The following is an 11,676-nucleotide window of genomic DNA, read 5'->3' as shown; positions in this document are numbered from 1 at the left end:
CAGAGAGGGGGAAGGGCCACGCGCCACTGAGTCACAAAGACTTGGATTTAAGTCCTGCTGCTCTAGTCACTAACTATCCAAGGGAACTTAATAGTTCCAAACCTTACATGGGAGTGGTACTGTCTCTTCCACAGGGTCTTTTTTTTTTTTTAATGTTTATTCATTTTTGAGAGAGAGACCGTGGGAGAGAGGCAGAGAGAGAGGGGGACAGAGGATCTGAGGCAGGTTCGTCACTGACAGCAGAGAGCCTCATGCCGGGCCTGAACTCATGAACTTCGGAGCTGAAGTCGGATGCTTAACTGACTGAGCCACCCAGGTGCCCCCAGAGGGTCATTTGGGGATGAAGTAAGACAGGTTTGAAAAGCATCTCAAAGGTGTTTGAAAATGATAGCCGTTGTGATTAGATCCTTACTAACAGCTTTTGAGTGGGGATGATTGATTTTCCATAATTCTCCAGAAAAAGCACTGTTTTTCTTTCCCATTAGAACGGTCATAAACTGGTTGGTCATGGATGGAATTTTACATGAAGGGTGGGTTTGTTTCTTGAACAGACGATGCCTGTGGATATCAAATTGTGAATTTATAAGTTTTGTTATTTGGTAGACCACATCCCTCGACTTTTCTCTTTTTCAAAAATGTCTTTGTTCTTGATTCATGCCTTTCTTTAAAGAGTGTGTAAGTGGAGGAGAGAGGCAGGGAAAGAGAGAGTCCCAAGCAGGCTCCAGGCTCAGTGTGGAGCTCAACTCAGGGCTTGATTTCATGACCCTGGGATCATGACCTGAGCCAAAATCAAGAGTTGGATGCTCAAACGTCAAGTTGTATTACACAGCTGTAATCATCAAGACAGTATGGTACTGGCACAAGAACAGACACTCAGATCAATGGAACAGAATAGAGAATCCAGAAATGGACCTACAAACATATGGCCAACTAATCTTTGATAAAGCAGGAAGCCCATGATACTTAACTGAGTAAGAAATCATGGAGAAGTAATCATCATGTGTGTGGGATATATACTATATAATATATAAAATAATACATATATTATTATCCCTCTGGTTTTGTATATACATATATATGATACATATATATGTATATATATATATAATATAATATGCATAAAATGTGTGTGTATATATATATATATATATATATATCCTTGAGGAGAAAGCAGGCAAAAACCTCTTTGATCTTGGCCACAGCAACTTCTTACTAAACACGTCTCTGGAGGCAAGGGAAACAAAAGCAAAAATGAACTACTGGGACATTAAAATAAAAACTTTCTGCACAGCGAAGGAAACAATCAGCAAAACTAAAAGGCAACCGAAAGAATGGGAGAAGATATTTGCAAATGACATATCAGATAAAGGGTTAGTATCCAAAATCTATAAAGAACGTATCAAACTCAATACCCAAAAAACAAAGAATCCAGTGAAGAAATGGCCAAAAGACATGAATAGACACTTCTCCAAAGAAGACATCCAGATGGCCAACTGACACATGAAAAAATGCTCCACATCACTCATCATCAGGGAAATACAAATCAAAACCACCATGAGATACCACCTTACACCTGTCAGAATGGCTAACATGAACAACTCAGGCAATGACAGATGTTGGCGAGGATTCGGAGAAAGAGGATCTCTTTTGCATTGTTGGAGGGAATGCAAGCTGGTGCAGCTACTCTGGAAAACAGGGTGGAGGTTCCTCAAAATACTAAAAATAGAACTACCCTACAACCCAGCAATTGCACTACTAGGTATTTATTCACAGGATACAGGGGTGCTGTTTCGAAGGGGCACATGCACCCCCATGTTTATAGCAGCACTATCAACAATAGCCAAAGTATGGAAAGAGCCCAAATAGAAATTGATGGAAAGAGTCCATTGATGGATGAATGGATAAAGAAGATGTGGTATACACACACACACACACACACACACACACACACACACACACACAATGGAGTATTACTTGGCAATCAAAAAGAATGAAATCTTGCCATTTGCAACTACATGGATGCAACTAGAGGGTGTTATGCTAAGCGAAATCAGTCAGAGAAAGACAAATATATGACTTCACTCATATGAGGACCTTAAGACACAGAACAGATGAACACAAGGGAGGGGAAGAAAAATAATATAAAAACAGGGAGGGGGACAAAACATAAGAGACTCCTAAATATGGAGAACAAACAGAGGGTTACTGGAGGGGTTGTCGGAGGGGGGATGGGCTAAATGGGTAAAGGGGCATTAAGGAATCTACTCCTGAAATCACTGTTGCACTATATGCTAACTTGGATGTAAAGTAAAAAAATAAAATTAAAAAAAAAAAAAGAGTCAGACAGTCAACTGACTGAGCCACCCAGGTGCCCCTGATTCCTGCATTTCAATATATATTTTGGAATCAACTTGTCCGTTTCTACAAAATAAAACAAACCAAAAAACCTGTAGGGATTTTGACCAGTCATTACTTCTGTAGATTATTTGTGGGGCAGAATTGACAACTTTTCCAATTACTCAATATATTTCCAGTCATTTGTGTCTTTGTTTACATCTCTCAGTACAGTTTATAGTTTTCTCTGTAGATGTATCCCACCTGTCTTTGCTCGTTTTCTTCCTAAATACAGGATAAATTTTTTAAAATGTTTTTATTTATTTCTGAGACAGAGAGAGACAGAGCATGAGCAGGGGAGGGGCCGAGAGGGGGGAGACACAGAATCCGAAGCGGGCTCCAGGCTCTGAGCTGTCAGCACAGAGCCCGCCGCAGGGCTCGAACTCATGGACGCGAGATCATGACCTGAGCTTAACCGACTGAGCCACCCAGGTGCCCCAACTACTGGATACATTTTATGCTGTTAAAACAGTTTATATTTTAGTTCAATCTGTTCCATTAAAAATAATTTTTGTGCCAGGGTGCCTGGTAGCTCAGTTGGTTAAGCACCTGACTTTGGCTCGGGTCATGAGCTCACAAGTTGAGTTTGAGCCCCACGTGAGGTGTAGAGTTTAATTAAAAATAAAATTTAAAAAAAAAGGCTTTCTTTCCACACTTTCAATAAAATCTAAACTCTTTAGTCTGCCTGACTTATGAGACTGGTCCAAGCAGACCCTGCCTTCTTTAACATTTTTTTAATGTTTATTTATTTTTGAGAGAGAGAGAGAGAGAGAGAGAGAGAGAGAGAGAGAGAGAGAGAGAGAGGCAGAGAGAGAGGGAGACACAGAATCATAAGCAGGCCCCAGGCTCTGAGCTGTCAGCACAGAGCCCGATGCGGGGCTCGAACCCACAGACCGCGAGTTCATGACCTGAGCCCAAGTCGGACGCTCAACCAACTGAGCCACCCAGGCGCCCCGAGAGAGGCCTTTCTGACCACACTATGGTCCCTCTGGTTTCTATCTCTACCGCCGTGCCCCTCTCTCTGGTTTTCGTCATCACATTTACCACGACAGGGACAATCATTCTGTTTGCTCATTGCTCACTTGATGATTGGTCTTCCCCACCAGATTGTGAACCACATGAGGGCAGGAACCCTGCACATCTTGTTCACCGTGTGTTCCCGGCCCATCATTCTGTGCTCACCATGGGGAGATACGTAATAAGTGGTTGTTGAATAAATGGATCCATCTTGCCTAAGCTAAAGGTCAGTAGTTCCGAAGGCAGAGACTCCCCACAGGGGCTGGATGAACCACTGAGAGTCTCAAGTGATTGCGTGTGACATCTAGTGACAAAATTGTGTGTGCCTGGGAGAGAGGATGGGTGAATTACTTGGAAATGAACTCAACGCAAGCTCTTCACCCGGTCAGAGGTAGTATGGGATTCCCATCTGTTGGTCCCTAACAGTTGCTTCTGACCCGTCTCCATCCTTCGTCTGGGTAAGTGAAAAGAAAAGACGACCCACAGACAGGAAGAGTGGGTGTGGAGAGAAGCATACCAATTACACACCAGTGGCTCCTGCGGAGGCCGGGGGCTCATGCGGGGGCGCTCACGGGGGTGTCCTTGTGGTTTGAAATCCTCGCCTGCCTTGTGAAAGGCTCAGATTCCATTTCTGGCCCACGCAGCTTCCTCTCCGCCCACCAGTTGCCACACAGCAGACACTCGATAGATAACCGCGGAATGATTGAATGACCAAGGTCCTTTGATATTGGCCATCAAGGACACAGATTAAATTGTCCCCCCATGCCTTCTAGCAGCTATTTTCTCCTGCACACCCATCCCAACCGTCACTTCTGGCAGCTGCAACCAGGAGACTGGTGGTGCCTGTTACCTCCTCTAAAGAACTGATAAGACTAAGAGAGGAGAGACACAGAGATAGCACATGGGGGTGGGGAGGAGGGGAGAGCAAACCCTCCCCCAAATTCTAGAGAAACAGCTGCAGCCAGGAGTCCATTAACAATTCAAGGTCCAGGCATTTTCTTTATCTCCCCCCCCCACCCCAATATATTCCAGTCCTGTTTTCCTTATGAATGCTAGCCCTGGGTTACTCTAATTTCCGTACTAAAAACACCACTTGATTAAATAGATGGACATTTAAACATTGAAGTTAGTCGCCGACATTTACCTGTGGGATACATAAAAATGGTCTTTTGGTTAAAATTGCAAAATATCACGAATAGAGGGGGCACCTGGCTGGCTCAGTCAATAGCCAGCCAGACCAAGAGACATGTGACTCTTGGTCTCGGGGTTAAAAGTTCGAGCCCTATGTTAGGTGTAGAGATTACTTAAAAATAAAATCTTGGGGCGCCTGGGTGGCTCAGTCGGTTGAACGTCCGACTTTGGCTCGGGTCATGATCTCAAGGTTTAAGAGTTCGAGCCCCGCATTGGGCTGTGTGCTGACAGGTCAGAGCCCTTCTGATTCTGAGTCTCCCTCTCTCTCTCCCCCTCCCCGACTCACGCTCTCTCTCTCTCTCTCTCTCTCTCTCTTTCAAAAATAACTAAAAATGTAAAACAAATTTTTTAAATAAAAATAAAAATAAAATCTTAAGGGGCGCCTGGGTGCCCCAGTCAGTTGGGCATCCAACTTCAGTTCGGGTCATGGTCTCACGGTTCATGGGTTCAAGCCCCTGTCAGGCTCTGTGCTGACAGTGCAGAGTCTGCTTGGGATTCTCTCTCTCTCTCTCTCTCTCTCTCTCTCTCTCTGCCCCTCCCCTTCTTTCTTTCTCTCTCAAAATAAATAAATAACTTAAAAATAAAAATAAAATAAAATCTTAAAAAAGAAAATTTCTTTAAAAATATAAAATGTTACAAATAGGGCCGTACCGTCGCTTTCTATCCAAACCAACCATATTCTACCATTGCTTAATTTCATCCCTGGGTCTACCTGCTCGATTTAGGGTTCATTTGGTATTCAAACCCAGCCCAGGCTTTTCATTTACTCAGAAGCTCCCGAGGGGCCTTTCCGGGCCGAGCTTCCCGCTCACACAAGTAGCAAAAGCTCCCAGCTCCCAGATCTCTATCCCTGTCCGCATTTTCAAAAACTACACTTTCATCTCCCGCGACCGTCCAGAGAGCTGACCCAGAAAGCAGACCCATTGGTAGAGTCGGCTCTCCTGCTAGGCCTCTGGCCTTTCCCCTCAGCCTCTAGTCCAGGAGGCTAAAATGGACGGAAGAGGACAAGACCCTGGGGGAGGGGCGGCCAGGGTCCCTCCTCTCTGTCTCCGAGGCGTCCTCTGATGGGGATGTGGTTACCTGGGTGACGGGAGTCCGGTCCTCAGGCCTTGGCAGGAGCCTCCTAGTCAGAATGCTAATTTACTCTTCTTCAAAGCTCCTGCAATTCTTTATTATTATTATTTTTAACAAGGCGCTGCTGCCTGGATTTCAAGGGACTCTGTCTTTTGTTGGCCTTTCTGAATGGTTTTTAAACAGTGTTCTGATGGAGACGGAACCCTGATCTGAAGATCTGGAGTAGTTTCCTCACAGTCCTCTGGGAAGCCGACTCCCTAGGCCGTGGGCTTGGCCAGAGCAGGCTGTGGGGTTAGTCCTGCTGGAGAAGGCCTGCGGCCCGAAGGGTCGTCCCAATCTCGGGAGTGATCTGGAGGAACCCAGCTGCCTCATCATGAAGTGTCCTGAAGGATCCAGAAGGCTTAGGAATTCCAGTCCTGGCTCTGTGAGGCTTTGTTTTTCTAGACCCCCGTCTTCTTATTTCTAAAATGAAGACCTTTCGGGGTGCCTTGGTGGCTCAGTCACTTAAGCGTCAGACTTCGGCTCAGATCATTATCTCACGGTTTGTGAGTTCGAGCCCCGCGTCGGGCTCTGTGCTGACAGCTCAGAGCCTGGAGCCTGCTTCCAGATTCTGTGTCTCCCTCTCTCTCTGCCCCTCACCTGCTTGTGCTGTCTCTCTTTCTCTCTCTCTCCCTCAAAAAATAAACATTAAAAATTTTTTGAAAATTAAAATGAAGAGCTTTTATTTTTGCCACATTCTTACACATCTGTGTACCTTCACATCAGCTCTGAACTGAACTGTGTCCCCCTGCCCCCCAGAAGGTTCCTGTGTTGAAGTCCTTACCTCTAATGTGACCATATCCATAGATGGAGTCTTTAGACTGGTAAAGTTAACGAGGTCACAAGGGTGGGACGTGAATCTAACATGACGGGAGCCTTCTAAGAAGGGGAAGAAAGACACACGTGCACCCCCTCGTCGTGTGGACAAGAAGTCTGCCCGCAGGCCAGGGGGAGGGCTCTCTCCAGAGGTTACTCTGCCAGCGTGAACTCAGACCTGCAGCCTCTAGAACTGACAGAAAATACATCCCAATTGTTTAAGCCACCCGGTCTGCGGTATTTTGTTACAGCCTCCAGAACTGACTAACATGATATTGTTTAAGACTCATTTGTTTACTTGAATACACTTAAATAAAAAGGAAACTTGACATCTCCTTTGTAATTAGAAAATTGGTAGCACTCACCATAAATAAAATCAATCAAGGCCAACCAGGCACAGAGCCTTGAGCCCAGGATACTTTTAGGGGTCTAGAAAATGCTTTAATGTAAATTTCTTTTAACATCAGAAGGAAAAGGGGCTCCTGGGTGGCTCAGTCATTTGAGGTCAGGTCATGATCTCACAGTTGGTGGGATTGAACCCTGAGTCATTCTCCAGGCAGATAGCACTGAGCCTGCTTGGGATTCTCTCTCTCCCTCTCTCTCTGCCCCTCTCCCCACTCTCTCCAAAGAAAGAAAGAAAGAAAGAAACAAACAAACAAACTTTAAAATCAGAAGAGAAAAGACAATAATGAATCCAGCCTGGATTATATTCTTGTTTATACCAATGCAGTCATAAAATATAATTTTTAAACTCTACCTTCCCTCACTCCCTCCTTTCTTTTCTCTTCCTTCCTCCCTCCCTCCCTCCCCCTTCTTTCTTTCTTTCTCTCTCTCTCTCTCTCTCTCTCTCTCTCTCTCTCTTTTTCATTTAACATTAGAAGGTCCCACCAGGGCAAAAGTGCCTAGGGTCCATGAAAGTCAGAGTACAACCCTGGAATGAATGTACCTATAAAAGAAACACAATGAAAATAGAATCAAGTTACTAACTTCTAGCTGATTCTGCCTGCTGAAATTTTCTATACCTCCTTTATGTGCTTCCTTAGACCTTGTTTTGCTTTGTTTTTAAGTTTATTTATTTTTGAGAGAGAGAGAGAGAGAGAGAGAGAGAGAGAGAGAGCACGCATAAGCAGGGGAGGGCCAGAGAGAAAGAGAGGGAGACACAGAATCTGAAGCAGGCTCCTGGCTCTGAGCTGTCAGCACACAGACTGACACAGGGCTTGAATCCATGAACCGTGAGATCATGACCTGAGCTGAAATTGGATGCTTAGCCAACTGAGCCATTTAGGTGCCCTGCTTTTCCACTTTTTAAAAAAAATTTCTTTATTTATTTTGTGTGTGTGTGTGTGTGTGTGTGTGTGTGAGAGAGAGAGAGAGAGAGAGAGAGAGAGAGAGAGAACGAGTGGGGGAGGGGCAGAGAGAGAGGGAAAGACAGAGAATCCCAAGCAGCAGGAAGCACAGAGCCTGAAGTGGGGCTCAAACTCAGGACCCGCGAGATCATGACCTGAGCCCAAACCAAGAATCAGACCCTTGACCGACTCAGCCACCCAAGTGCCCCCCATCCAAGTCCTTCTTTAAAAAGGAGATTAACATGTGTTATGTCTTTAAAGACCTACTGGCACCAAATTGATACTTTGTCCTGGAGAAATCAGGAAGGATCAGAAGAAATTGAAAAGGAAAAGCTTCCTTGGTCTGTGATTTTTTGTTAGCTTGTACGCCTAAAATTGCTTGACACCCCTCCCGTGGGTTCATCCTGTACTGGGGAGACACTGGATTTGATGATGACAATGATGAAGATGGTGATATTGGTTGTTAGATTCCTGTGGTCCAGGTTTGGTTTGAGTGCTTACTGTATTTCTGGCCCTGGGCTAGAAATTTTCATATTCAAATCTCACATAATCCTCACCAGGACATTGGGAACACGGTATTAATATTTCCATCTTATAGATAACTAAAGCTTAGGGAGGGTGAGTGACTTGCCCAGAATCACTTAGGAAATATCAGAGCTTTAAATCCAGGTCTGATTGGTTCTGAATTCCATGCTCTTAATCCCCAGGTTACACTTCCTATTTTTGTCTCCCCCTTTTCCATTAATTTTCTTTACAAACCACATTGTATGGGGTACCTGGGTGGCTCAGTAGGTTAAGCCTTTGACTCTTGATTTCAGCTCAGGTCGTGATCTCACGGTTTGAGTTCGAGCCCCGAGTCTGTCTCCATCTGTCAATGCCTGCTTGAGATTCTCTCTCCTCTCTGCTTCTCCCCCACTTGTGCTCTCCCCAAAATAAATAAATAAAAATAATAAATTAATTAAAAATAAAATAAAAACCATATTATATTTATGGATTTTTGAATGGATAGTTATTCACATATGAAAAATTTTATTTAAAAAAAAATTTTTTTTAACGTTTATTTATTTTTGAGATAGAGAGAGACAGAGCATGAATGGGGGAGGGTCAGAGAGAGGGAGACACAGAATCCGAAACAGGCTCCAGGCTCTGAGCTGTCAGCACAGAGCCCGACGCGGGGCTCGAACTCACGGACCGCGAGATCATGACCTGAGCCAAAGTCGGCCGCCCAACCAATGGAGCCACCCAGGTGCCCCCACATATGAAAAATTTTAAATACCGAACAGTGAAAAATAAGTCTCCTTCCCACTCCAAGATACCCAATTTCCCTCGTGAAACTGATAACCCACTCATCAGTTTCTTTCTTTTCTATTTTTTTTTTTTATTTGAGAGAAAGCATGAGCAGGGGAGGGGCAGAAGGAGAGAGAGAATCCCAAGTAGGTTCTGTGCTGTCAGTGTGGAGCCCAACATGGGGCTCAATCCCATGACCCTGGGATCGTGACCTGAGCAAAATCAAGAGTTGATGCGCAACCCATTAAGCCACCCATGCTCCCATCATCAGTTTCTTAAGCATCCTTCCAGCTTAATCTATAACTATTTATATATTTTTTAATTTTTTAAATGTTTTTATTTATTTTTGAGAGAGAGAGAGAGAGAGAGAGAGAGAGAGACAGAGCATGAGTGGGGGAGGGGCAGGGAGTGAGAGGGAGACACAGAATCCAAAGCAGGCTCCAGGCCCTGAGCTGTCAGCACAGAACTCAACACAGGGTTTGAACTCATGAGCTGTGAGATCATGACCTGAGCTGAAGTCAGATGCTTAACCGACTGAGCCACCTAGGCGCCCCTGTTTACATTTTTTTTAATGTTTATTTATTTTTGAGAGAGAGAGAGAGAGAGCAGGGGAGGGGCAGAGAGAGAGGGAGACACTGAATCCAAAGCAGACTCCAGGCTCTGAGCTGTCAGCACAGAGCCCAACGTCGGGCTCGAACTCAGGAACTGTGAGATCATGACCTGAGCTGAAGTCGGATGCTTAACCAACTGAGCCACCCAGGCGCTCCTATCTATAACTGTTTAAAGGTAGTTTCTAGAAAAAGGCAAAATCATGACTCATAGAGATATAAAATGGACACATGTTAAAGATTTCATTCTTCTCATTAATCAACGAGGGAACCAGGCAGATATTAGAATCACAGAATCTGAAAACAGACATGTTTGTAGATCAAGAGTATTAAATGAATATGTAAATAAAGACAAAACTGGTTTTTCCATGGGGTGGGGGAAAGGAAGTCAATTAAACCTCTATTGGACAGAAAGAATTTGCAGGTCTCTAAAAATATTTTGCATGCTATCAGCTACTACAACTTATAGAGTTGTATAATAACTCAAAGACTATGAAAGGCGGATAGCTTGGAAAGGGTTTGCTGACTGTAGACACGTTTTTTTCCCCCTCCCAAACTGGCAACTACTCTATTAGGTTCTTAAGTATCCTTTCTGGTTACTCTCTAACAAGCAACCATAAATGTATACTCTGTAGTCTTTAAACACAGGTTCGACCCCACACTGCCCACGGTGTCTGAAAAGTAATTTTTCCCAACTCCTTTTCAGGTGATCTCCTACACCCCCGTCAATGACGGAGCTGTCACAAAGGAAGATTCTGCTTATCGAAGGGTGGAAGGCGACAGTTCTCCACCCTGAAGACCCTGGAAGCATCCTGAGCCGGGCTGGGCACCATGCCATCTATGTACACATCTGGCTTTGCAAAGACCACAGCTATCAGGAAGCAAGAAAAACCCTGATGCTGGGGGAGAAAGAAGAGTTTGCAGATAGGAATATAGTACTGGGGAGGAGAAAATTTTATTTCACCTTTCAGGATTCTTCTAGTTGGTCATGAGACGGGGCGCCCGGGTGGCTTAGTCTGCTAAGCATCTGACTCTTGATTTCGGCTCAGGTCATGATCTCTCAGTGTGTGGGATCGAGTCTCGTGTCAGTCAATGCACTGATAGCACGGAGCCTGCTTGGGATTCTCTGTCTCTGCCCCTCCCCTGCTCACTCTCTTTCTCTCTCAAAACAAATAAATATATTTAAAAAAAAATCAATATGCCAAAGAACATACCTTGGGTAGCAAATGTGCTCCCGGCAGTAATAAGTACAAAGGGACTCCACAGTAGGGGTTCCAAGAAAGAATATTTTAAAGATTTTATTTTTAACTAATCTCTACACCCAACGAGAGGCTCAAACTCGCAACCCCTGAGATCAAGAGTCACACGCTCCACTGACTGAGCCAGCCAGGTGCCCCTAAGGACAGAATATTTTAAAATCTAAATGTTATTCATTTTTGAAGAGGTTGGTGGGAGAAAAACTCTCTAAAGGCCTGATATACAAGGGAAACCATTTTAGATTTCTTTCTAAGTCCACGTGACTGTATTTAAACTTTGTTCAAGCCAAAAGCCTTATGGCCTGTCACACATGCATTATACATCTGCTTTGTGAATAAGCACCCTAAAGGAAAACCACCTTGTCCTTGAGATATCGCTCAGTGCTCCTGTCTCCTGTCTTCCTTTAGGACAAAACTCGCGATTCCTGCCTCTACGCTAATTCTATCATCTTTTGAGCCTTTACAAGATGTAAAACGTTTGTAACCCTGTAAAATCTATTCGTTCTCCAGAACGCTTTCTTCCCTGTGAAGAGCGTGTTTCCCCAGGCAGCTGTCCTAACTTTGGCTCCACTAAAACTTTCTTTTCTGCTTTTAGAGATTCTAAAAGGTTGGTTCATTTGCATCGACAAGTAGTTCATTCGCGTTGTT

Source organism: Prionailurus viverrinus, chromosome D1, assembly GCF_022837055.1.
Source record: "Prionailurus viverrinus isolate Anna chromosome D1, UM_Priviv_1.0, whole genome shotgun sequence".
Taxonomy (NCBI): Eukaryota; Metazoa; Chordata; class Mammalia; order Carnivora; family Felidae; genus Prionailurus; species Prionailurus viverrinus.
The sequence above is the reverse complement of the archived record's forward strand: the minus strand, read 5'-3'. Positions refer to the sequence as shown.